Source organism: Pimephales promelas, chromosome 6, assembly GCF_988280905.1.
Source record: "Pimephales promelas chromosome 6, fPimPro1.hap1.1, whole genome shotgun sequence".
NCBI lineage: Eukaryota > Metazoa > Chordata > Actinopteri > Cypriniformes > Leuciscidae > Pimephales > Pimephales promelas.
This window is the reverse complement of record NC_142774.1, coordinates 26,672,217-26,697,937: the sequence shown is the minus strand read 5'-3', so window position 1 is coordinate 26,697,937 and position 25,721 is coordinate 26,672,217. Positions and strand designations below refer to the sequence as shown.

Sequence of the window (25,721 nt, the reverse complement as noted above, 5' to 3'; positions counted from 1 at the left end):
AAATTAAAAAAAAAAATAAAAAATAAAAAATAAAAATAAAAAAAAAATCAGTGTAGATTTGTGCCGATTCATATGACTCTGTAGACCTCTAAAAAAAAAGATCGGTGTAGATTTTTGCCGATTCATATGAATCTGTCGACCTCTACCTGAAACCACATATGAAACCCTGCAAAATGGTAGAAAAGCATTTGTACAGCAGAGCGTCTCTTGCACTATGAAGTGACAAAACACAGTTACCTAGCATAACCACGGTCCCCTCTAGAAGAGAGAATGAGTATTGCGTAAGTTAGCTTACGCTACAGGAAAGATTAATCTTTTTGAGATATTGAAGCCAAAAAAAATATCCTTCATTTTTATATTCACAGTCAACGCAGTGCAGAAACTAGGAGACCTAGAACAGGCTGTTTAGCATGCTCACAGGCTGCCCTGCAGGAACTGCAGCAGCCTAACACTGACCCCGACGTGACGCCAATGAAGGACGCTCGCGTCTAAAGTGTCATAGCCCGCCAGTATGGGCATGGCTTGGCGTATAAGCAGGGCTTGGAGGCCGTTTCCCTGGTTTTCATCGACTGAAGTGAAAGTAGCTCGTCACGTAAGCACGGCAGCTTGCGCAACACTCGTGCCCTCTTCTAGAGAGAACGAGGTTAAGTTAGGTAAAATAAACGTTCTCTTACGAGAGGTTCTCTCGTATTGCACAAGTTAGCTCTGAGTCGGGGAACAAGATAAGTGGAAAAATAGTGGCCATCATAGCAGGCCGACACATGTATAAGCAGCCCAGGGGAAATGCCGCGCAGAATAGCCGGTCTGACATAACGGCCCATTATAGTACGGCTCATTATAGTACGGCTCAACCAGAAGAAACGTGACGGTAGCCTGCATGCAGAAATGCGGGCAGACCATACAGACCATTAGACTAAGAAAGGTTTAGCCTGCAAGGAGTGAAATTCCATGTTATAAAACCTCACAAATGTAAACGAAGAGGCTCAGCCTGCCGCCGTACAAATGTCATGAATAGAAATTCCGATGGACTATGCCCACGATGAGGCCATGCCTCTAGTGGAATGAGCCCTGATGTCCAAAGGGCACTGCAGATTTTTTGATGCGTAAGCAGCAGCAATAGCGTCCACAATCCATTTCGAGGCGTGAAGACGCTTGGTGCACCCACCAAAGGAAAGAAAAAGACGCTCCGAGCGCCTGAAAGGGGCGCGCAATTTAAACCTTAAGCGCTCTGACAGGGCAGAGGATGTTAGTATCGCTCTCGTTATCGGATGCTGGCAAAGCTGATAGCAAAATGATCTGCGCTCTAAAGGAAGTACCAATCACCTTCGGGACATACAGTAGCCATGCCTAGGTTTGAGGATGACTTTAGAGTCATTTGGCCCAAACTCGAGACCGCAGCACTGACAGAGAGCACGTGTAAATCCCCCACACGTTTGACTGCTTTCAGGGCCTCTAAGACCAATGAAAGGTCCCAGAAAGGAACCGACGGGGGCCGCAGAGGGTTCATCCTTCTAGCTCCTCTAAGAAAACGGATGTCCAACTCGTTTCTTCAGATTTAATCTGGCCGCTCGTCAAATCTGTGAACGCTGCGATGGCCGCTACGTACACTTTGAGCGTGGAGGGGGACCTGCCCTTGTCCAACAGCTCTTGAAGGAAGACGAGCACCTGCGAAACCCCACATTGGTTCTGTCGTCTGAGCACCATTTGGAGAACACAGACCATTTAGATGTATAGAGCTTTCCAGTAGAGGGAGCTCTAGATTGCGTAATTAGAGTTCATCACTCCGTCTGGCAGGTTAACCGTCCTCAGATGGCGATGCGGCTTCTCTTGGATCCAGCAATGCGAAGATCAATGAAAATCAGAGAAACAGCCGCCGAGCCCTGCTTATATGCTAATCCACGCCCTTACTGGCGGGCTAAGACGCTGTGAAGCCACAAGCGCGCTTCATAGGACGTGACGTCAAGTCGGGCTCAGTGGTAGGCTGCGGCACTTCCCACAGGAGAGCCTATGAGCACACTAGACAGACAGCTTGCTCTAGGTCTACTAGCTTCTGCACTGCATTGACAATGTATACAAAAATGAAGAATACATTTTTTTGCTTCAATATCTTGAAAAGTTTAATCTTTCCCGTAACGCAAGCTAACTTGCGCAATACGAGATAACCTTTCATAAGAGAACTAGTTGTCCAGTCCAGTTCCGTCACGCAGAGTAGATTTTCTGAGAATGCATCCTGAAAATGTACGGGTGCGAGTTTGGTTATAGATGGCAGTTATAACTCCATAAATAAACTGTGTGTGAACAACAAAGGAATCATGTAGCCTATTTGCACAGCAAAAAACTGAGTAAAGCAAAGCCAATTCGTTTCAGTAAAGGAATGCTGCTGTTAACATTAGCCTTCAAGACCCTGACAACTGACTCTTGCTGTGAACAAATTACATTTCAATTTGGCTGAAACTGTCATTTTCATACACGCAGAGAGTTATGTCAACTCTAATCAAAGAGGGAAACAGAACCCTTCAGTGGTGCCACTGCACCCATCTGATCTTGGGCCAGTGATGTTATGTTGTGTCCCCATGCACACTCTCAAACAAAAGGGCAAAAGAGGGTCATGTTCTTTAAAAGCAGCTATGCAACACTCTTTCCAAGTACTTGCAGAGATCAGTTTAGCACACAGTAATCCTGAAAACAAATACCATTAACATAATTGAGATAACTTCTACAGAGGAACTTCGTGGTACCAGAGTTTTTGGAGATATGGGCCAACAGGGTCTCCTGACAACCCCAGATGGAAATCATCTGGAAAACCACATGGTGTTACAAAAGGCTAGTTTTAGCTGCCAAATTTCTTACCTTGAATGTAAATGAAAGCACTAATTTCCAATTGAACACAATGTTACATATGTTAACAATGTTACATAGATGAACAAAAAATATGCACAAGAAAAAAACAAGGTTTGTGTTCTGTATTCCCAATGTCATTTGAAATACTTCTATATTTAAACCAATATTAGACAAATCAATGTACCTACTATTTAACTGCACTATAATTCACCTTTCCCATCCATTTTTAAAAATGACAATATCAGAAATTCTACATTCTACAAAAAGATTGCACTTCCAGAATACAACATTGAGCATTAAGCATTAACAAATTAACAAATAGCCTAAACAAATAAATTATAAAAAAAAAAAAAACTAAAAGGACCAAAACGCTGGACAATAACGCTAAGCGGTTACGTTAATGTCATTTACCACAGATACTGAAAGTGTTTTTGAACATGTTAACTTCAAGTCGGACAGCATTACTAACTGATATGCAACCGATCAGTTCTGCACATAGGGTAACCTACAACAAACACTACTCGTTCGGAAAAACAAGCTCATGAATGCAAGATGGTGCAAGTGTACTATTCAGAAAACATTTTGTACCGTAAATAAACTTGAGCTCAGTAGAAGTTCCATCATGATGAGTAAATATGCTGAGAAAAAAAAGATAAGAAAAAAAACATCAGGAGATAAAATATGAATGTAAAAGGGAAAAAATGGAATAACATTAAAAGACAAATAACTGTAGATTTTAGTCAAGTATAACAAATCCCATTGGCGAGAAATGTAATGCATTCCTAATTGGAAAAGAAAAATCAAATGCTACCAGTGAAATGCATGAAGGGCAGAACATGACCTGCAATCTTCTGCAATACGAAAAAAAGTATGTTTTTTCGCCCAACTGTGAAGGATTTGGTGTCCCAAATGTAACTTGAGAATGCTCCTCCCTGAAATGTACAGGTCTATGAGAAAAAGGCTATTCCCGTCCAAAATAGTCTATATGTACAAGAGCAGCAATAAGTGCTACACAATCACAATCATGACACCCCGGTAGGGGTTCTCAATGAGTAACCAACACTTGGTGTCTGGGTCAAGTACATCTGACACTATGCTTTTCCCCAAATAATTCACACCTCTCTCTGCCAAAAACCTAAAAAAAAATCCAGATGTGATGGCAGGATCTAGGTTTGTGTGCCAGTTTGAAGGAATTTTATATGGAATCAAATTCAAGACTCAAGTTCAAGTCCAAAGGTTACTTGTGAAGTTTAAAAAAATTATGTAAGAGACCTAAAGAAAACAGGTCCACAAGAGGTCAATTTAATGGAAACCTATGTTATGTCTCTCCTTAAAACACAAAGGATTCAACTCCCTCACTATCAGTTTCACACTCAACTCAGTTTAGTTCACATTCTTTTACTCGAACAAACCTTTAACAGGTAGTGTGAGTGCAGCAGAGGGATGGGACAAGTGTTGTCAAAGACTTCCTGTAAGGGTATGAAATCTGTAACACATCGGATGTGTTATCACAGTCCTCTGTAAAGGAGCACATCTTTGTGCTCCTATATCAAGTGAATACACAGGACATACATGGATACACAATGTATTACACAGGGTTTCAAGTCTTTGCTTGAATAGCTTCCCTAACACTCCACATTCTCAGCTAAGTAGTGAGTAGCTTGGCAAGCTACAGTTTCAAAATAGTTTGTCTTTGCTGAAGCTAATTAAGAGGGCAAAACAAGATTACAAAGATTAGTGTAAACTTTCCTAGCTCATAAAGTATTGTGAATAGGTTAACATTGAAAAAAAAAATAAAATGAAAAATAGACACAAACATACATTTTTGCATTTCCATCCATCAATATATCCATCCATTTATCTTTCACTGTTTTTTTTTATGTACATATTTGTATGTACATATTTGTATATCATGTAGATTAAGTCATTGTGCCACTTGTGATCTCATACTCAAGATTATGCAGTCTCAGGTGAAACTTTGTGTCATAAAAACCATAATAAAAAAAATCTGAAAATAACATTTTTGCTGCAGTTAGCAGCTGTACGACATGTGATGTGAGAACATAATAGTTATTTCTGCTGCAAATAAGTTTGTTACAATGGTGAAATGCTAGATGACATTCAAAATCCACTAGTCTTGATACATCAGTAAAACTAATACTGGCTTTACTAATGCAAGTAAAGTTCAAGCTTATTGAAGAAAAGTAAAATGTCAAGAACTAAGAAACCAAATAAAACTTGTAGAACAAATATACAAATTAAATAAACCGTTCTATTTTCTCAGGTAGGTTTTTCTAAACAAAAAAAAAAAGATAATCAAAAAGTGTCAAACTGCCAGGTTTGGCGAGTATTCACGTAAACCTAGTCAGTTTGAATTACTAGTAGCTTTAATAGAAATCCAAGCAAGATTCATTCTTAAAGTGAGGACTCTGCTGCGTTTTATTTATGTTTGATTATTCAATATTATATATTCTGTAGTATGCTGTTAGCTGAATACTTACTTGCATGAACAACTTGAAGCACTTTTTCTTTTATATGAATTAGAGCCCGACCGATAAAGGATTTTGAAGGCCGATACCGATACAAATATTTGTTAGTTTTAAAATCCGATATATCGGCCGATATTTTTTTTATTTTATTTTATTTCAGAAACGTGCAACAAAACATTAACAGATTTCCCTAACATTAGTTATTTGTAGTCATTTATGAGTTTTAACTAAAATAATATGATAATGCATTTTAAAAAGAAACTTCAGTCACATTGTCAAAAGTTAAAAGGACAGTCAGTCAACTAAACTGTAACAACGTAACGTAATTATTACTAGCTAATTCCGCTTTGCTCTCGTTTGATTTAACAGCAGCAAAACTGGACATGATAGTCACAAATTGTGTCATGCTTATTTGAGTTAAGAGAACTGATGGGGATGTTCTTTCATTTGTTATTCAACCAATGAATGTCTCGTGACCAACTCACCATGAACACACTTCATCGATGATCTCACTCGTGGATAACTGGTTCTCTCTTCTTTCAAACTATACAACTTCAACACTCATGACATGGTTGAAGCGTGTTTTGTCCGTTTTTATTTTGTTTTTGAAATATGCATTTATCGGTCATTACAACCCAGATAGCAAACTGACATTGAATCAACGTGGAAATATGACATTGAATCAACGTTGATCTGACATTGTTTTGCTCATCGAATTAACGTTGAACCAACGTCAGACGCGTCATTCTTTCAAAACTAACGGAAAATCAACTTGAAATCAACGCATTGTTTCAACGTTATGAAAGCAAACCAATTTTCGATTTTCATTTAGCTTTGAAGAATGCCGCGTCTGACGTTGGTTCAACGACAACGTTAATTCGATGAGCAAAATCAACGTTGTTTCAATGTCATGAGAGACGCTGTTTCCACGTTGATTCAATGTCAGTTTGCTGTCTGGGAAATGACTAATATCGGCCGATAATATCGGCCTGCCGATATATCGGTCTGGCTCTAATATGAATATGTTTTCTACAGTGTTTGTCCAATTGCTTGTTCTTTGCTTTATTGTTTTATTGGATTATTGACCGTTTCCTTGTTCTTAATAATTTGAGGACTTTTTTTTTTTTACTTCTATTAGTTATCCTGGTATTCTGCTGTTGTATAGAAATGTGGCCAGCTCATAAAAGTTGTAAATAATCATAATTACAGTATTGACCAAAATAATCGTAAGGATTGTTGAGAATATCGAGCAGCCCTACTATAAACTATTTAGTTCGGCAGGATTTTTGTATAAATCAAAATCCTGGGGCTAACGGTTAGCAACAAATTATAAACTTATTAAATGCGGGTATGTTGAGTTTCAACACGGTGGGCTTTGAGACAGTGGGCCAAGACTTGAACGCAACATCTGGAGACCACACAAATCAAAAGCATGTCTTCTACAGAAAAGAAAAAAAAAAGTACAAAAGCACAATACTTCACTACTAGAAAAAATAATAATAAAACACTACCATATTCTTAATCTGTACACATCTTTAAAAATAAAAAATCTAAATTTGATTTAAAACTAATTTAAAAACCTGCCAAAGGACGAAGACAAATTGCACTTACAAGCACTAGTGCTTTTTAATTACACCAGGAAATAACAAAAAAAATCATACTGCAAGACATAAAACAACAAAAGAGCAAACCCAAATCCATTACAAGAATTCAAAACCACACAATACCATGTGTATGACAATGTGTCACTGTACAGATCAAACTTGTTTCCCGATCAGAAGGACAGAAAGAGTGCTGGCTCGCAGCACCTGGAAGTGAATCAGGAGAAGCGCGAGGAGAACAGCATTCATAAATCATAGAAAGAATGTGCTCTCGTTTCCTCCACCCGTCCTGCTCTTCTTCATAGAGGTGTTGGTTCTCTGGTTCAAGGCAGTCAGGACATGTTTTTCTCATAAGATTGTTGGGTTAGGGTGGGGTACCTGATCTGAAATCGGCACAGTAGGGGAGTTTTTATTAGGAGCAGGCTAAACCTGACAAATAATGATACAAAGTCAAGCAATGTGGTCCATGGCATAGCTCCACCGTGAGGCCCACCACAAAGATCCACGGTCGGCTAGGCTCAGGTTACAGTGCGTTCAGGTTCAGATAGTGTTGGGTTGGGCTAGCAAGTGTCTACTCCAGTTACGGAGAAAAAATGTGGATCAAAGTGAGAGAGACAAAAGAGGGAGGGAGGAATTCCAAAGATGATACAACTTCTCCCTTGTGGTGAAAGACTAATAATAAAATCCATCATAATGCAATGTATGTAATACATAATACATCAACATTATGTACATTATGTTGTACATCAACAAAAGAAACGGTCCATCCTCATGAGGTTTGTTGTTAAAATGTATCAACCATGCCGTAATTATTAATAAATGAGAGGAGAATCACTAAATCTAAGGCCAGGGTTCCACAAGTCGATTTCTTTACTCATTAACACAGTTGGAGAATCAGCGGGAGTTGGTGTGCATTGACAAGGATTGTGATTCCACGGACTAATAGAACTAAACAGGTCCTCTGTGCAGAGCCTGATTGGAAGACGCATGTAAATATCTATAGAAAAATGCTTAAACAAATGTTCTCCTCTGGGTTTTCTTTTTTTATAGAGACTGCTGGGGAAGATTTCCATTTGTATGTCCAATCTTTGGAATTTAGAGGTAAAATAAACAAAATTAAAAAGCCAAGCAAAAGCAAGAACAATCTCAACCAAAATAAGAGTTGTTTTGAGTCTGGTTAGTGTAATACTGCATTAAGACACTCAAATGAGCCATTTCAAAAGGCAAAGCTTTCCCTGAAAATGCAGAAAGGGACACCAGGCAAGCTGTCAAACCCTGAGAATGTCTTTTAAAGAAAAAAAAAAGTGTCCTTGATGGAAAAACCCATGATGAGATCCAAAACCGTATATTCAAGAGCCAATGTCAGACCTCAATGTCAGGGCATAAACATCTAACAAATCACATTTCATTAACTGCCTCTTACTAGAAGGGGCTGGTTGAGTTTATCAAGGCAATTTCTACCTCGAGATCAGAGTTAACAGGCCACAGAAGTGCATTAAGTAATAGACTGAGCAGATAACATGGACCATTTCCATTGGACCATCTCTTATTTCAAGCCAGAGCCAGCCGACAGACTAGAAAGAGCCCATTGAGGGACAAAGTTTGCTAAACATATGGCTGTGTACGGCTGGGAGAGGTCCAGATGCTTTTACCACTTTACCGTTATTGTAAGTGCCCCACACATGAGAAATTTTTATCCATTTTATCAGGCCGATGAGAGCAAGACATTGTAGAGGTGAAGCAAACCCAACAGTCTGATGTCAGAAATGGGAGGAAAAGGTTGGGGAAGATGGGAATGAGAGAAAGTGCATGTTTCTTATTCTCCATATAATCTTATCATCTCCCTCCTCCGAGATGATCGCCATCCAGATGGGCCAGCAGTCTCAAAAAGCCATTTGTCTTCATTAGATCTGAGAAAATGAATAAACAGACTCTGCCGTCTGTTTTCCCTGTGCAGACTGTGGCTAAAAAGGAACCAGGTGCACAGTAGCAAACGCCCGCACTTAATAACAGATACAATACACCTTGACACCACGTTTCAAACATGAGTCAATGACATGAGTTCCCCTGATAAAAGAATGTACACACACACACACATTATACATTTACTGTATATGCACACAAAGTTAAATGTAGGATTTTTTTCAATCCAATTTCTATAGATAAATCACAGTAATGTCATAAATGACAATAGTTACCCTTTAAGGGCAACATGTCATGACTAAAAATGTCGAGCGAAAAAAAAAATTCTGTAGCGTCATTTAGGGCTGGACCAGAATATTCAAATATTCGTTCGGTGGGTTGGTATTCGATTTGAAAATGTGACAATCGGATAATCGTTTTTTTTTTTGTTGTTGTTTTTTTGCACACCTGGCATCCCACTCAAAACGGTTCTCATTCTCGCTTGAATATGTTATTATATATATTATTAATTCTGAACGTGTCGTGTCTCGCCTCTCTATCTATATTGCACCATATAGAGATTCTGAAGCTTCGAGTACTCGATGTTCATTACTACCGAAGCTTCGAAGCTAAAAACAAATGGTATTCAGACCAGCCCTAGCATCATTCCAGACGCATATTCATTAGACTAGCACGTTTCATTTGAGAACCACAACACATCACTTAAAATCTCGAAAAACTTAAGACACCTAAAACATTTTTTTAAAGACTAAAGCCCATGAAACATTCTGTTTGAACATGGCCATGACTGGCAGCACGCACAAAGAGGTAGTCTCAGAGTACAACTCGGAGATATTCACCAAACGGAAAGCCTCCATTGTCCTTAAATCTATCAACAGGTAGTTATCAGTTCCCCTAAAATTCTAAGTGGAGACAGAGGGAGTGAATGGTGGTGGGGGTGTTGCTAGATTACATTTCCACCACGGTGAGGGAGGAGAGCAATTTCAGTGGATGAAATTCAAGACAGTGTCTTCTAAGTTTAAAGCATCTTGCAAGTGAGCTAGGATGAATGAAGCAATAAGCACACAAAAAGAGAATGAAAGATGAGGGAAGGGAAAGCGGTGCAAGAGAGGGCTCATATAAATAAGAAAGGCAACATGGAGGAAAGCTTTGAAAGATTTACAAATTGAACTGGATTTGTTGAGTTCAACCCACTGATGCCCCTTTTCCACAACAGGTTGCATTCTGAAGCCAGAGCCTGTTCTCACAGTCAGGGGTACTGAAGCCTGTCGCAAACTGGCCACGTGTTTACTTTCCACAGACTTGAGGTACGAACGGTGAGGTACGAACGCTGCTCTTAACATGTCTTTTCCATGACTATAAAAATCTAAAAATCAAACAATGCCCATCCCCGTGTTAGTGAAGGCAGTGTGCTGTTTTGCCATTCACCATACCGGGAATGATTCTAGCCAAAAATAAAAAATAAAAAAATAACAGAATATTAGTGCTTTCCCCTTTAAACACATACATATTTTACAATGGTACATCTGTCCAATAAAGGACAGAATTCCTACAAACTTAGAAAACTTTGAAGACAAAAAAACTGAAAAGCAGGGCAATTTCAGCGGGTTTCGGAACAGAGATGTTTTTTTTTTCCGTCGCTTGTGTCGGTCTTAATCTTAAGACACTCATATCCTGACGAAGCACCTTTCAAAGTCAGACAGTCTCCTCTGAATCGGTCCGTGTCTTTCTCCTCTACAGTAGAACAGGGGTTTCTTTCAGTGCTCTGAGGAAAGGTAGAACGGTCAGACGAAAAGCTTTTTGAGAACCCTCCCCAGATCACTAGACACACACTGGTGCTCATTGTCCAATGTGGTCCTGATTGGGAAAGGAGAACTGTGGGAATAGACACTGCAAACCTTACTGTCTGCGGTCTAGACACTAACCTGACGTCTGATGTGCAACTAATGTTTGCATTGCAATGCATTCATTCAGCTGAACTCACATCTGCTGTTCTGAGTGCAGCCAAAAACCTTAGATATACAAAGACGGTGCACTCGTATTACTATGATTGGGAGGCCGAATATGCAATATGGCGGAATACTGTAAGTCCCGCTTTGTTCTAAGTAAAAGAGCCAAACGCCAATCGAAAGTCATTGCGTCACTACAGTTGCCGTTAGAAGAAGCTACAGTTGTTATAGAAACAGTCATTGTTCTGCGCATTGGCTTGTCCAGCCTGAAAAATGCAATTTTTGGTGTCATTATTTGAGCTTTTAAATAACCAAAACTTATGTGACAGTGATCATCAGATTTCATTAAATTCAATGAAATTTAATCGTAAGCTTGGTGAACAGCTTTGGAGAATTTTATGCATTCCAATTCAGAGAGAAAGAAGCTGCCCTTACATGAGTGAAATTGCTGTCTGAGAGGCTTTTCAAAGATGGCCGCTGAGTGATGAGACTTGCCTGAAAGGGATTTTGGTGCTGCAGATTCTGGTTGTATACTCAACAAATGCCCCAGAGATCAGCAGTTCCAGGGGAGAGGAACCATACAATGACTATGTAGACATAAACACAACGGTTCATTAAATTCTTGCTTTAATGTAAACAGACAGTTTGGAGAATCTCACAGTTTCTCCACATCCTGTGGTCAAGCCCAATCAAATCCATTCATCACTGATCTTGGCCCCAAGTGGCCTGTTTGGATTGAAGCAGTGCCCAAGTCAGGTTGATATTAGCCACGACAATAAAAGCACAAGAATCTGCATCTGACACTGAAGCAATTTTGTTTCTTCCAGAAAGTCTGATAGGGCCACTCAAAACATTTTACATTGTTTAGCAATGAATATCAAAATGCGTAATTAATGACGGCGAGGTTGAAATTATTGGAGTAGGCTCTACATTAAAAATGCCTAAAGTGATTTATGGCAGTGGTTCTCAACTGGTTTTGATCAGAAAATCATGCATTTTATAATTGAGATATCAACAGACAACCCCTTGAATCAGTGATTTGCTCAAAATAAAATGCCAATTCTCTACCTCTCCAGTGTAATCAGACCATTTTCTCAGAGGAAGCGAAGGTACCACAGATTCCCAAGTTGATTACAAAGCCGTGAAGTCCCACAGGAAATCAAGAGCACATCAAGTGTTGGGGCCTGGTTACCATGGTAACTGTGGTGTGCATACAGGTGTCAGATGCGTCTTATCTAGTCAGAAATAAGAGCATGCCAAAGGACCATAGGTGTGGGATCTTGGCGTGTTTTCATTCTGCTTTGTGAAAAATGCGGCAATAAATGATAAATCAGTAGCTGTTCACATGGACACCTTTTGTTTCAATTGGAATTAATTCAAATGTTTACATGAAAGCTGAATAAATTTATCAGGTTGATGTGTGCATTTATATGCCACAAGCTACAAATCAGAACTGATTGTTTGACATGCGCACACTGAACGAATAGACAGTTTTTCACTGATTGTGCATATTATTATCATCATTTATCGTTTCTTTTCTGTTTTAAAGAGTAGACTTGATGTCTATTTTAGATCCCAATTAGGAGACGACAAGCACAAGCATTGTGCCGAGCTGGTGACTTTTTTCAAGCCTTAAAACAGCCCATTCCTGCTCCCAAAACAAGGCATCTGTGAACGAGAGTCTGAAATGAGGACTGGTGGGACGTTGTCCTGCTCAAATTCACAGACAATGAGTGGAAGGAAAAGTTTAGAATGACACGACTTCATTCAACAACAGCTTTTTCCTCACATACATGCGTCACCACACAATTTCTACGTCACTGCACATGCGCACAACTTTCCAGTTTCAGTTTTCAATCCGTTCAAGTGTTTACATATCCTTTCGATCAGATTAGAAAGGTTTAAAAAAAAAAAACTAACAATTCAAAAAAAAAATTAACCGGATTTGGTTAATTAATTCGGACTGACGTATTACATGTGACTGCTATTCCGACTGTACTAGTAGTCCGATTACACTTGGATTATATAGGGTCCATGTAAAAGGCCAAAACATCAGTCAAGCTTCATATTCAGTCTAAGATATGAATGGAAGGTATATTGAAGACTTTTAGGATATAGTATAATAACTGTACATTACCTAAAAAAAAATCTAAACTTATTGCATGAAATGATCTTGGTCCAATTCTGTACATTGAGCACAAATAATACAGTATAGTTTAATCTTTCATTGCATATTTTTCCACTGCTGAAACTCATGCAAGTTGGTGAGGAATATATTAAACAATAACACTAGCCTAACATGATTTCATTCAATAAAATTGCAATGGGTAAAATCCAAGCTAACATTTCCTACTGAATATTAATTTCCCTCAAAAACTTGAAACTGTGAAAAACTGAAGGATGGCAAAACCAGCCATTATTAGCAATTGTTCCTGTCAAGCATACTAGCATAGCCTATGTTTCCAACATGTTAAGTTGGTTAAATGGCATCAAGTTGTGAACACACAGTGACCTTTATACTGTAGCAGTGTGAGATGTGAAGGTGCAGCAGTTAAGAGTAAAGCGGACATGATTCTTCTAGCAGGCCACACAGACTTCCCTCACAGTGACTGCCAGGCCTGAAGGATAAGACAGTGGTCAGAGCTCATGAGAGAAAAAGATCAGCAAAACATAATGGCTCCAGGAACAAAGAGGTGTGTGGGGGGAAGATCATCCATTAACATACCAAAAAGCCCCTTACATTCACTTTTTAAAGAACACTAGCAGTGAATTGCCCTCTCTGCTAAGTACTGAAAAAACAATTGTGCTAGAGGCAATGACTGTCTCAAACTAATGAGCTCCCGACCTGGACAAGGTTATGACACCAAAATCTCAGTAGAGTGAAGCAATACCATAATTTCTCAATGCCTGGTCATTGATCAAACAGCAAATGATAAAATAGCAAAAGAAAAATCCAGATAGCATTTCTATGACCTTAAAAAAGTAGCTAGCAGCCTATTGAGAGATTGATAACATTAGTCAGAAGAGAGAAAACTGTTGTATTTGCCATCACTCCCTCACCTGTTATTTGATTTACAATATTAACAATTGTGGAAAGGTCCATATGCTATTGAACAAGTTATTCATTTAAATATTTATTTATTAATACACAAATGTATACTATAATACATTAAATGATATGAAAAAAAGCTCTTTGGCTACATTTAAACTCAAATCATACGCGGCAATTGATCATTCTGCCGGTGGGTTATGTTGTAACGTTAAATATAGGTAGAATTGTGTGCATTACAACACGCCAGGACCCAATCAGATAGGTTACAGAATCTCTATTGGATTTTTTGATTAATATTAAACAAATGAAGAGTTCAGATGCAAAAAAAAAACTTCTAAGTAGAGGCTTTTGCATCTGAAATCTTCAAATGGAGAATCTTATAAGCACTGACTGAACTGATGTTTGCATAGATAAAACTGATATATTTGTACAAGTTTCAGATTTTACCCACCTTCTAGCACTCCAACTGAGCCCGATTTAAAAATAAAAGTCAAGTAAAACAAAATCAGAACCTTTGAAATTCCAACTAAACAGCATTTTAGGCATCATAGGTGCATTATTTGTAGTGCCAAACAAATATTCTTACGATGCCAAAAAACAAAACAAAAAAAAAACTAGCCAGCAACTCACTAGGCTGAGAAACAGCTTCTGTATATACATGAGCAAAACACAGCAAAGCAGTCTGGCTTACAGGAGAATGAACAACAGCTATCCAGACGGCGAGGACAACAGAGGATTGGCAGGTCAGCAAACAAACAGACACGTGCCTTTACGCACATGCCTCTCATTGGATAAGACGGAGGAAACACTGGCAACCGCCTGCACCACACAAACTCTACCTATGGTGCGCAGCCAGAAAAACACCAAAACACACACACTCATCTTTCTCAAGGCTTCGGGGAGACAAAAGAGGTAGTGGGTGCGCCCGAGGGCAGTGGAAAGACTCTGGAAAAGCTTAGCAGAGCAGCAGGGTTTATATGCTGTTATCTCAGGCTCTGCAGAGAGACAGCCTTTGATGTGCTGAGCCACAGACTACAGGCAAGAGGAAACAGACTGGTTAAGTAAATGTAGGCAGACACACACACACACACACATACACACACCGGAACACAAAGATGCCAGTTAGCATATATCCCAAGGCCAACTCTCCAGCTAGGCAAACACCAGTTTGATTCATTGTTTGGGGGAGCTATTTTGCAAGCATATATTGCAACTGCATTCAAGAGGATGAATGGTAAGATGGGAAGGATGATTGTTATTGTCTGCATTCAAAGGGTGGCAGACAGATATAATGAAAGGTAAAAATAGCTAAATTCGTATGCCTTACCAAGATACACCATGTTCGAATCTGGATTTGTCATATGCTGATATTTAAGCATATTATCCTACGTATTACACAATTGCTTCATTCTGAAACTGGCAGTGCATATATTTATTTGATGGTTAAACATTTTAAAAATTAAGTAATTCCCAATTATTCAACCCAAGTCATCAGAGGAAACTGCCAGTGTTTTTATAATCACAAATTTTTCCTATGAAAGCCCTATGAAATTTTACTTTACATTTAAGACAAATGCTGCAGGGAAACAAAAATAAAATTATTATTAATATTTTTATTTGCAAGTCAACCTGGGATTAGTTGACCGGATGAGCAGATTTATAGACATTTGGAGGAGTAGCAATTCTAAGAATTTGACTGCTGACTGATAAATCAGAATCATGTAACTAGTGTAAGAAAACAGGATTACTGTATTAACAATAGTAACAATAAATGTTAAATGCAATTTCGACTGTCAAAAGGAATGCTTGTGCTACATAGACAGCAGATGGCTAAGAAACAAGGGAAAAAATGTTGTATTCCCATTTTAAATATAAAATATTCATCAAAAACTACAGACATATTTTTTGCCATGCTACCAAACCACATAAAACTGAAAAGAATTTGAAAAATAAAACACAAAACATGAAGACAGAAAGTGAGAGGGAGAATGTGACTGTGTCTTTCTGTAGGGCTTTGTGGCTCAACTTCCTGTCTCTATAGGATTATCTTCACTAATAGTCCTTAAATCAGTCTGAGTGAGCCACCAGATGCCCATTACTCTGCATACAGCCACATCTCCTCAGACATATGGACACAACACATGGAAAGAGCTTTAAAGGGGGCTTATTCTACATATGTCATTCAATTATTCCACTGAAGTTCACCTTTAAGACTTCTACATTGTAAAAAAACAAAAAAAGATTGTTGTATTTACTTATCACAACGTAATTTAGTGTTAGAATAACTTCTCTTGATTGAACTTGAGAACTCAAATATCCAAAGTGTCAGTTAATAGAACTTCATTTAAAAAAAAAAAAAAAAAACACAGTTATAGACTTTAAGCTAAACAATTTTTAACAAAAAATTGTTACAGCGTACTCTTAAAAGTAAAGGTTCTTTATTGGCATTGATGGTTCCAATCTCTAACATCCATGGAAGCTTTTCATTGCTCAAAAGGTTCTTTATATTGGAAAGTTATGCTTTGCTTTCACACCTGGATCGATTTTTTTTGATCCGTAACAGAATACTTTGTTCCGAACCTATTTAATATGTCACTTTGTTGACACCACACTGTTCTCGCACCCTTCCAGGGCTTTCCTTACGCCATTACGTCACTATCTCAGGCATTCCATTGTGGGACAGCACCCTGACAACAGTAGCCTAACACAAAATGAATCGCGGGTTGACTCAGTGCTACAAAGAGGTGAAATGCCACATAGATAAGAACACATCTCCCGGATGTTGGACACTACACACAAGAACACTGAAGTGTACAAGATCAGCTATAAAATGTAAGAAAGGGGTTATGAACAGTCCGTCAAGCAGTGCCGCACAAAGGCGAAAAAACTCCGACAGCAGTACATAAAAGGTACGAGACCACCTTGCCAAAAGTGGAGGTAAAAGTGATGTAGGCATCCGATGATTTCTCAACTCTGTTCTCTTTATTGCACAAAAAAAGAGAGAACAAAGCTATGAACTAGACTTAAAACTTAAAACGGATGCCTAAAAATGTTATGACATATAAACACACGATTAATAAATAATCAGAGCACTTAAAGGGGTCATGAACGGGCTTTTCAAATTTTATTATATTGTTGTCTGAGGTGAAATTATGACGTTCGCTTGGTTTTTGCATTCAAAAAGATCAAAATGAATAAGTAATAAGCTATTTTCTACCCTAGTTTTCAGCCCAGCTCAGAGACGCTCGATTTTTAATAGGCGTCTCGCACTGAAGACCTGGAAGTAAACGCCCACTGTTGTGCGTGGATAACAGTTTTGCATTATAATGAGTTTGAACTCACCTCGTCGGTGTACGTGGGGAAAATTGTTTTGAAAACGGCCAATGTTGTAAAATGGCAACCGGAATGATTTGCCCATACATGTTCGACCCAGAGTCCGTGTGTTGCACAATTGTTTTAACCCCTTTGACGTCATAGTTCCCCACTTTTAAAAACAGTCAGTTGTGTTCTCACTACAAACAAACCGCTCCAGCGTTCGTATGGAATCGAGCCGAGACCGCCTCGGTTGTTTTGTTCCGATTCAGAGTGCGATTGTTGTGTTCACATGACCAATTAAACCGGGCCAAAAGGGAAATGCCCCTTTTGGCTCGTTTCCACTGAATGGTACGGTACAGTTCTTTTTGGGAACCCTTCCGTTGGGGTACCAAGCACAGTGAAAGGGTACTAAAAGGTGGAGCTAGACTCACTGCAGAACGCTGATTGGTGGACAGAGTATCGTCACTCGCGCGTGCTACAAGGGCATTAGAAGCATACCGTTGAAATATACTGTTATTGTGTCACAAAATGTAGTTTTAAGAGTTTTTCAGGTGAGAAAGTGTTTTTTTTAAAGCTCAAATCTGTGGTTAATTTATAAATTTATGATAATTTGACTGAGATCCATTCCAAGCAATCACCGGACGCTCGCGCTCGTGTTACCGTCTGGAACAACCTTTCCTCGGCGAGTCGTTCTGATGTTTGCCGCTGACTCTGACGTCTCTGTAGTGGTTAAACATGAGATATAATTCGCCTTGTATAAACCTAACAGGCGATCTTTGGTCGCGTTAATCTATAATTCGTTCCCTGGCCAATAGTTTTGGCAGAAGGCTAAGTAAAGTTTCATATCTTTGAGCACTGAATTTGTATATTTGACTGACTGAATTGTTTCTTTATGTTATTAAAGCTTTACTGTATATCTTTTTGTACCTTTTACTTATACTTTTATAATTGCTATTATTGATGAAACTGAAATTCAACAAAGAGATAGTTGTCATTTTTTATTTTATTACAAGATCTGTAATAAAATAAGACCTTAGTCTTATTTTAGATAAGTTTTATCAGTTTCATCAGCAAAAGTCAGCTTCAAGACTCACACATTACTTCGTAGGCCGCCCCCTTACAGTTACAAAGATTACAGCAGTTATACCATTTCTAAAGTCTAATAAAATAAGACCTGTTTATTGCTACATTTATACCAATGCGATATGCAATACATTACAAATTGCCTGGAATGTTTAATATTTTTAAATTTAAACAAAAACAAGCAGGGTTGTGTTTTATATTTAGTTTTGTTATAAATATAACGTTACATAGGCTACATGCAGTGAATATAATCAGGCTGCGTTGCCTGAACCACATTTGTGTGCTTATAATGTTTAAAATGTATTGAAATGAAATCGTAAAGAAGCAGAGTGGTGTTTTACAACGTTTTTCATTTTATTGTTGCCTAAAATATACCTACAGAGATAACCGGAGTAGTAGATCGTTCAAGAACGTTCTGTTCCATTAGCAGAATTACTGGACTCACGTCCTCGCGTCCATTCTCCTGAGTCTGACTTTGCGTAGGCTAATCGGTATTGAGAAACGCCTAATGCCAACGCTTGTTTCTTGTGACAAACATGCCGAGAAGCAAGAACAAGATCTGCTGTCTGTCATCCATTGCTGTTTACTATGTCGCTTTCTTCGCGCGAAAATGACGTAGATCGCTTCTTTCCAGCAAACACCACGCCGATCAAGTAAGAGTACTGTTGGCGGTGGAAACGCAAGCCGGATCATGGTGTACCGACCTGTACTGTACTTTACCCCTCAGTGGAAACGAGCCATTAGATTCAGAACAACGTCTCCAATCAATCCAGTTGTGAAAGCACCCTTAGATTATTAAAATGTTCTCCACACTAATAAAAAAAGGTTCACTGTGGAAGGTTCTTTGAAGAACCTAAAATTACTCTGTTGCATCAATACAAAAACGAACCTTTTGTAACCTGTGTGATGTGTAAAACGACCCATGTTATGATTAGCTAATTTACATAAGGCAAAGTAGTTCATGCTTGTCAGAGTGGGTCAAGTTGCTAATCATTGTACAGGTGTTGTTGTGGCTGGTCATGTTAAAATGTTCATTGATGTATAGCAGTGTTCATATTTTCTACAGCACCATGCCAAAAGAAATTGGCATGATTTTTACCCAGTTGTGAATTTGAGTTTGCAGTCGGAACTCGGATGACCAAAGATGACCAAAAAATTTCATATAGAGCTGTTCATGCAAGGTGCAGTACACAATAAAAAAAAATCCTTATAGTATGACCAGTGTAGTCCAATTAATGAGCAAATGACTTGTTATTTTAATGAATCGTTCAAAAAGACAACTCGGGCTTTACCAGTTTAAATCAGTCTGGCGACGCGATTCCATCACAGAATTAGTCCAGTCTGAACCAGTCCTTCAATATCATTGTTGAATCAACTTCTGACTGTTTCCTGACTGACTGGAAAGTCACTATAGTAATGTTTAGTTAACAATGCACATTGAGATTTTTTCCTCAACATTTCACATAAAGCATTAAAACATTTAATAAATGATCCATATAAACAGGAGTTCGGTGTTGTTCAATGTTACAGGGTGAATTACTTTAAAAGACAAAGAACCCATATGACAAGCAGACTGATCTCATGAAATGGCGTATGCAAGACACACCAATTCGTATTTCCATTTTTGGCGTGCCATCAACACACATAATCGCTTTTCAATGTGTTTATGAACGCCGTTGACTTAACATTACATTACTCTATATATAAATATATGACCTACCCCAACCCCGTCCCTAAACCTACCCGTCACTGGGATTAATACTATTTATGAGTCTTATGAGTAGATCTACATTTTTGCTTCGTTTCGCTCTGACATTTAAGGGCGTGTACATACACATGGAATCACTCGGACATTAATGGCGTAGACAAACGCATACACACGGATAGCTCAAAATGTGTACAAATAACATGCCACTTTACTTGAAAGTGGCGTGTATGTTTACGCAAAAGTCATGTTATATTGTGACAAGACATGATTTCTTCAACCATGTACAAGGATACTAAAACTCAATCTATACAACAAGCCCTAATCCTTATAGACACTTCAATTTCTGTTCCTGATAACATAGACTCAAGGACAAGTTTCTTCAATGCCCTGGTGCAAAGAAAGGGGGTCCTGTGGCTACATGTAACAAAAGGTTTGTTGGGCCAGTCCATTCTGTAGAGACACATGCAGCCTGATCTCCAGCACCTGAATATTCTGATGCATACAGTAAATAATTCAGTGTCAATGGGGTAGAAAGAAGATGTGAATGTGGGCCAACGAAAAAACAGACATTCAGAGAGACAGATGGGCAGAGAAGCACCTCTAGGGGTGAATTTCTCAGGGAAAAAAACTGTTTTTGGACAACCTGTTAATTCAAGGAAGATTGAAATTCCAAAGATGAAGTTCCTCCAAAGCAGTGAAAGGTCGTTTCACATGAGCTCTGAGAACTGTGCTAAAGGCAAAGGGCTCTTTCAAAAATTCTAAATTATGCAAGATTTGGCAAATGTAAGTTTATTACTTAAAAAGCACAACAGGCTTTGGCTTCAAGGAGAGAAACATTCTTGGAAACTTCTCAGTATGACAAAACATCCAGAGTTTGACATACAGTTAGAAACCCAAAAGAGTTGTGTGTTGCAGATGGTTGGCTTGATTGAATCTGGGATACTGGGACTGACCACACCACAATTCCCCAAAGATCCATTCATACAGCCAGGTGTTCCCATGGAAACTACTCTTCACTGGGGGGCCCCTTCTTCTGAAAGAAGCGTCCTGCATCACAGCAGTCAGTCAATCAGTCAGTATGTGAGTGTGTGTGTGTAAAGATTGTGTTGGGCAAGAGATGGGGGTGTAAGACCTTCCTCAGAGAACCAAAAGACAGAAGTGTTGGCATAAGAGAACTAAGACAGCTCACTCTATAGGTCATTTCATTTAACCTGCATCAATGTTCCACAATGTGGAACCTATGGAACGAAACATGAACTACAGTGTTAACCAAGCATCACTCAAAGTTCATTCAGTTTCAACTGCTTTTAAATTTCAATTGTACACCACTCAAAGCTCAGCCAATGATTACCTAGTCTCAGCCTAAAACGTCATGCTCACGGGCTGTTCGCTGCTGAACGTCTGATGCATAAGGCACACAAAATGGGAAAGTTCAGGAGTTTTGAAGTTGTCATCTTATTGGTTGAAGTCAACAGGATTTCCGGGAGATGTGTGTGTGTTGCGTTTTTAATGCTCCGTCTGGAAACAAAGCCAAAGTGACAGCAACCCCCTCATAGAAGCAGAACACTGTCATTTTTACAACTGTGGCAATGAAAGTTCATGCATCATTAATTAGATGATTTCCGGACTGTTATCGTAGAAACGTCGACTTTACATTTTCAAGATCCTAAACACGACGTGAAACAAAAAAATGTGATTTACATCCCTTTCAAACAGCCTCTTGGCCGGTTCTTGGCCGGTGAAAGCTGCAATGGAGTCCATACCTTCTGCAAAAGGTAGTGTAAAGGTCTGGCTACAAGAGACTGATTTCCAGACAAATCATAAAATAAAAGGTCCAAAGAGGGTTTTTTGCAGCGACGGCAAAGAAGAATCCTTTTAGATTCCACAAAGACCCTTTCAGTGAACCGGATATTAAAGATTATTCATGGAACCATAGATGTCAAAAAAGAACCTTTATTTTTAAGAGCTTTTGCAATGACATTCAATTTCGCATCAAAGTTTGTAGCTCTCACACACGGTTTAATAGGACAAAACCAAAAATAAATATAAAAAAGTTATTCTAAAGAAAAATCTACATTATTACTTAAATACTCTCCTCCTTTCAGACATCTGATTTTGGCGTTTTCCCTTAACACCACTTTCATAAAAAAGCAGCTCAAACTTAAGTTGTGAAGCAGTTTTCCTTTCTAAAACACTTCAAATAGTTATGATCTGCATTATGCCTAGTTCACACTACATGATTTTAAAATGTCGGGCTGAACTGTGCAGTTCACACTACATGACTTGCTCTCAGTGAAATCATGAGTGTTCAGGTTGTTTAGCTGTTCACACCACACAACACAACGTGATTGATCCACAACAGGAGGTAACTCACTACACGAGTTAACAACGCACTACATAGAGATACAACCACGATCGGATGATAAGAGCATATCATTTGTGACTCAATGAGAGCTGTTTCAGTACTATAATACGGTCTAAATCCTGAAAATAATCAAACAAATAACGAGTTGACAACAACACGATTCTATCTGGTCTAGAAACCATGTTTTGTAACGAAAAACCACGCAATAAAACGAACCAGAAATGACGCGAAACTGCAGAGAAGAACACAACACGCGAATATGGACGTCAGACAGAAACTAGTGCTGCACACTGTTTGCTCGACGATATGCTGCTCTGAGAAAAAAAAAATGCAAAAAAGAAAAAGTAAGATTTACCTGGTGTCCTCAACCCATGCGTTGCTATGATTGGCTGTACTCATGACATCACTGAGATTGAGTCGCGCGACTGCGCGAGATATCTAGCATGCAAGATATTTTTCTGAGCTCGGTGACCTGTCTGCGAGCTGTCTGCGAGCTGTCTTTGATGCGTTGTTGGCTCTTTCACACTAACTGATTGGCGAGCGTTAATCGTCCGCTAATCGCCCGCGATTTGCACGCGATAACACCCTGACTTGTCGGCGACTCAACGATTTGCAAATCGGGCTTAAATCGGGCTTAAAATCACGTAGTGTGAACTAGGCTTTAGCTGATCCACTTTTTTTTTCCACTGGGGGGGGGAACAAAAGTTTTTCCCATTTCAGCAAATGCCATTTACTGCCTTAGAACAGTATTATGCATAGTGGCCACCCTACAATTTAATTGGTACATGCCACAAGAAGAAAAAAAACCAATCGATCACTAGTTTCGATCACTTTTAAACTGTTGTGGTTTTTAAAAATGTAAAACATTTTCACTACATCATACACACTTTCTGCTTTCTTGCGATCTAGTATTTTTAGAATATCTGTACTTCGATGACAATACTTGCAGCACTTTTCGCATGAAAGTCAAAGCAGCCGTGCATTAAGGCCCTGACGCAAGTCATATGAAAAGGCACTTAAGACGAAGGTGAACTTTTTCCTGAAGTAGACGAGGGGTTCCCACGTGAAATCCGGGATAATTCTTCTGTCATCCAAAACTGATGTGAAACTGATAAATCTCACATTTGTTGATCATAGTTCATGAGAAGTATTGTGAAATCCCTTGGTCTCATGGAATACAGGGCCAAGCGAAGGAACTGGGTTTATTTAATTTTTTTTTTTTCATGCTGATGTTTGGGGGAGTTGGTGGGGGGCAGGGCAGCTGTTGGGTCCCAGGGTGAAACCACAAAGGCACAGAGGACACAAAGAGCTCAAGACAATGCTGAAGGCTACCCTTTCACAACCTCTCACGAGCCATATTGAGAGCTAAAGCAAAATACCCTGGTGGTGGTAATCCTTTTATATTATGAGAGAGTGAATTGATACAGCAGCATGCACAGAGAGACAGAGAAAAAGCTTTTCTGTAATGCTTGAACACTTTCCAGGACACAATCCAAAGTATTCACAAATCAAAATATACACAAACAGACATTACCCAAAATCGACAGTCAAGCTACTTTAATTCAGTAATGCAACATCTGAGAAATGTAAATTCCTCTAAAGAATTTTTTTTTAAATCAATATACAATCTATCTTGTACAATACAACATTGATGCATGCGTTTTCATATTCTACAGCTCACCAAAGCCCTTTTCACAAAGAGTTAATCCTAGAAAATTGTTACTGAATCACTAGAGTGGCTTCTGTGCGAGAGCAAACACATCCCGAGATCGATCCCGGGATATAGAACTAGTAACATTGACAACAAGAAACATTAACTGAACAAAAGGCAGGACCAATGCCGCAAAGGGTGTTGTAGTAGTGATGATGCTGGTTTATGAAAAAAAAAATCATTTAAAAAAAAAAAAAAAAAAAAAAAAAAAATGCACCAGCGTGGATTCTCTTAAGACTGTGGAGACCTTAAATGTCACATCTTGATGTCACGTGCATTTACGGGATGTGTGTGAACGCACGCACTGATTCCAGGAAATCACTGGCATTGTGAATGAACCAAAATCAAAAGATCCGAGACCAATCCCGGGAGTTCGGGACACATTATCAGTGTATTTTACGGAATCTGGTTGTGAACATGGCTTTAAAGAGATAGTTCAAGAAATGTTTAGTTTAGAAATATTTTACTGACTCTCATGGCATTCCAAGCCTGTATGTCCTTTTTTCTGCAAAAACTGTTATTAAAATACATTTTGAATAATGTAGAATTGTTGATGATTAGGATGAGGAAAAAACACTGGACGCCCCTGACTTGCATTGTATGGGAATACATTTTGTATATTAAGTATAATATAATATATAAAGCACGTCTGGAAAAAGTGGTTAGATTTGCTTTATGTAACAAGTACTTAGTTGTTATTGCATCTGTAAATAAGTTTTAGAAATTCATATTTTTCATCATTTCAGTTTTAAGAAATTTTCAATTCAGATCTAGCCTAGGTATCTTTGTTTATCGTCACCCTAAAATGTAATCTTGTTTAGGCCTTGTTACACTTTAGGCTTGAATGTGTCATTTTGTAATAATCGAACTTGAGATTCCCAGATTTAAAAATTACAGAATTCCCAAAAGTACAGTGGGTGCGGAAAGTATTCAGACCCCCTTAAATTGTTCACTCTTTGTTATATTGCAGCCATTTGCAAATCATTTAAGTTCATTTTTTTCCCTCATTATTGTACACACAGCACCCCATATTGACAGAAAAACAGAACTGTTGACATTTGTGCACATTTATTAAAAGAGAAAAACTGAGATATTACATGGTCCTAAGTATTCAGACCCTTTGCTCAGTATTTAGTAGAAGCACCCTTTTGATCTAATACAGCCATGAGTCTTTTTGGGAAAGATGCAATAAGTTTTTCACACCTGGATTCGGGTATCCTCTGCCATTCCTCCTTGCAGATCCTCTCCAGATCTGTCAGGTTGGATGGTAAACATTGGTGGACAGCCATTTTCAGGTCTCTCCAGAGATGCTCAATTGGGTTTAAGTCAGGGTTCTGGCTGGTCCATTCAAGAACAGCCACGGAGTTGTTGTGAAGCCACTCCTTCGTTATTTTAGCGGTGTACTTAGGGTCATTGTCTTGTTGGAAGGTGAACCTTCGGCCCAGTCTGAGGTCCAGAGCACTCTGGAAAAGGTTCTCGTCCAGGATATCCCTGTACTTGGTATAGTACTACCCTGTGTCTTTCCCTCGAATGCAACCAGTCATCCTGTCCCTGCAGCTGAAAAACACCCCCACAGCATGATGCTGCCACCTACTATGCTAAGACTGTATTGGATGCTTAGAATAACTCTTAGAATTAAGGCCAAAAAGTTCTATCTTGGTCTCATCAGACCAGGATCTTATTT

General features: G+C 38.9%; 1 protein-coding gene across 1 annotated transcript in view; it reads right to left on the bottom strand.

Moving 5' to 3' along the window:
* The window catches only part of fbxw7 (F-box and WD repeat domain containing 7), a 189,240-nt gene that overhangs the window by 147,753 nt on the left and 15,766 nt on the right, over positions 1–25,721 (bottom strand). The gene's annotated exons all lie outside the window — the stretch shown is intronic.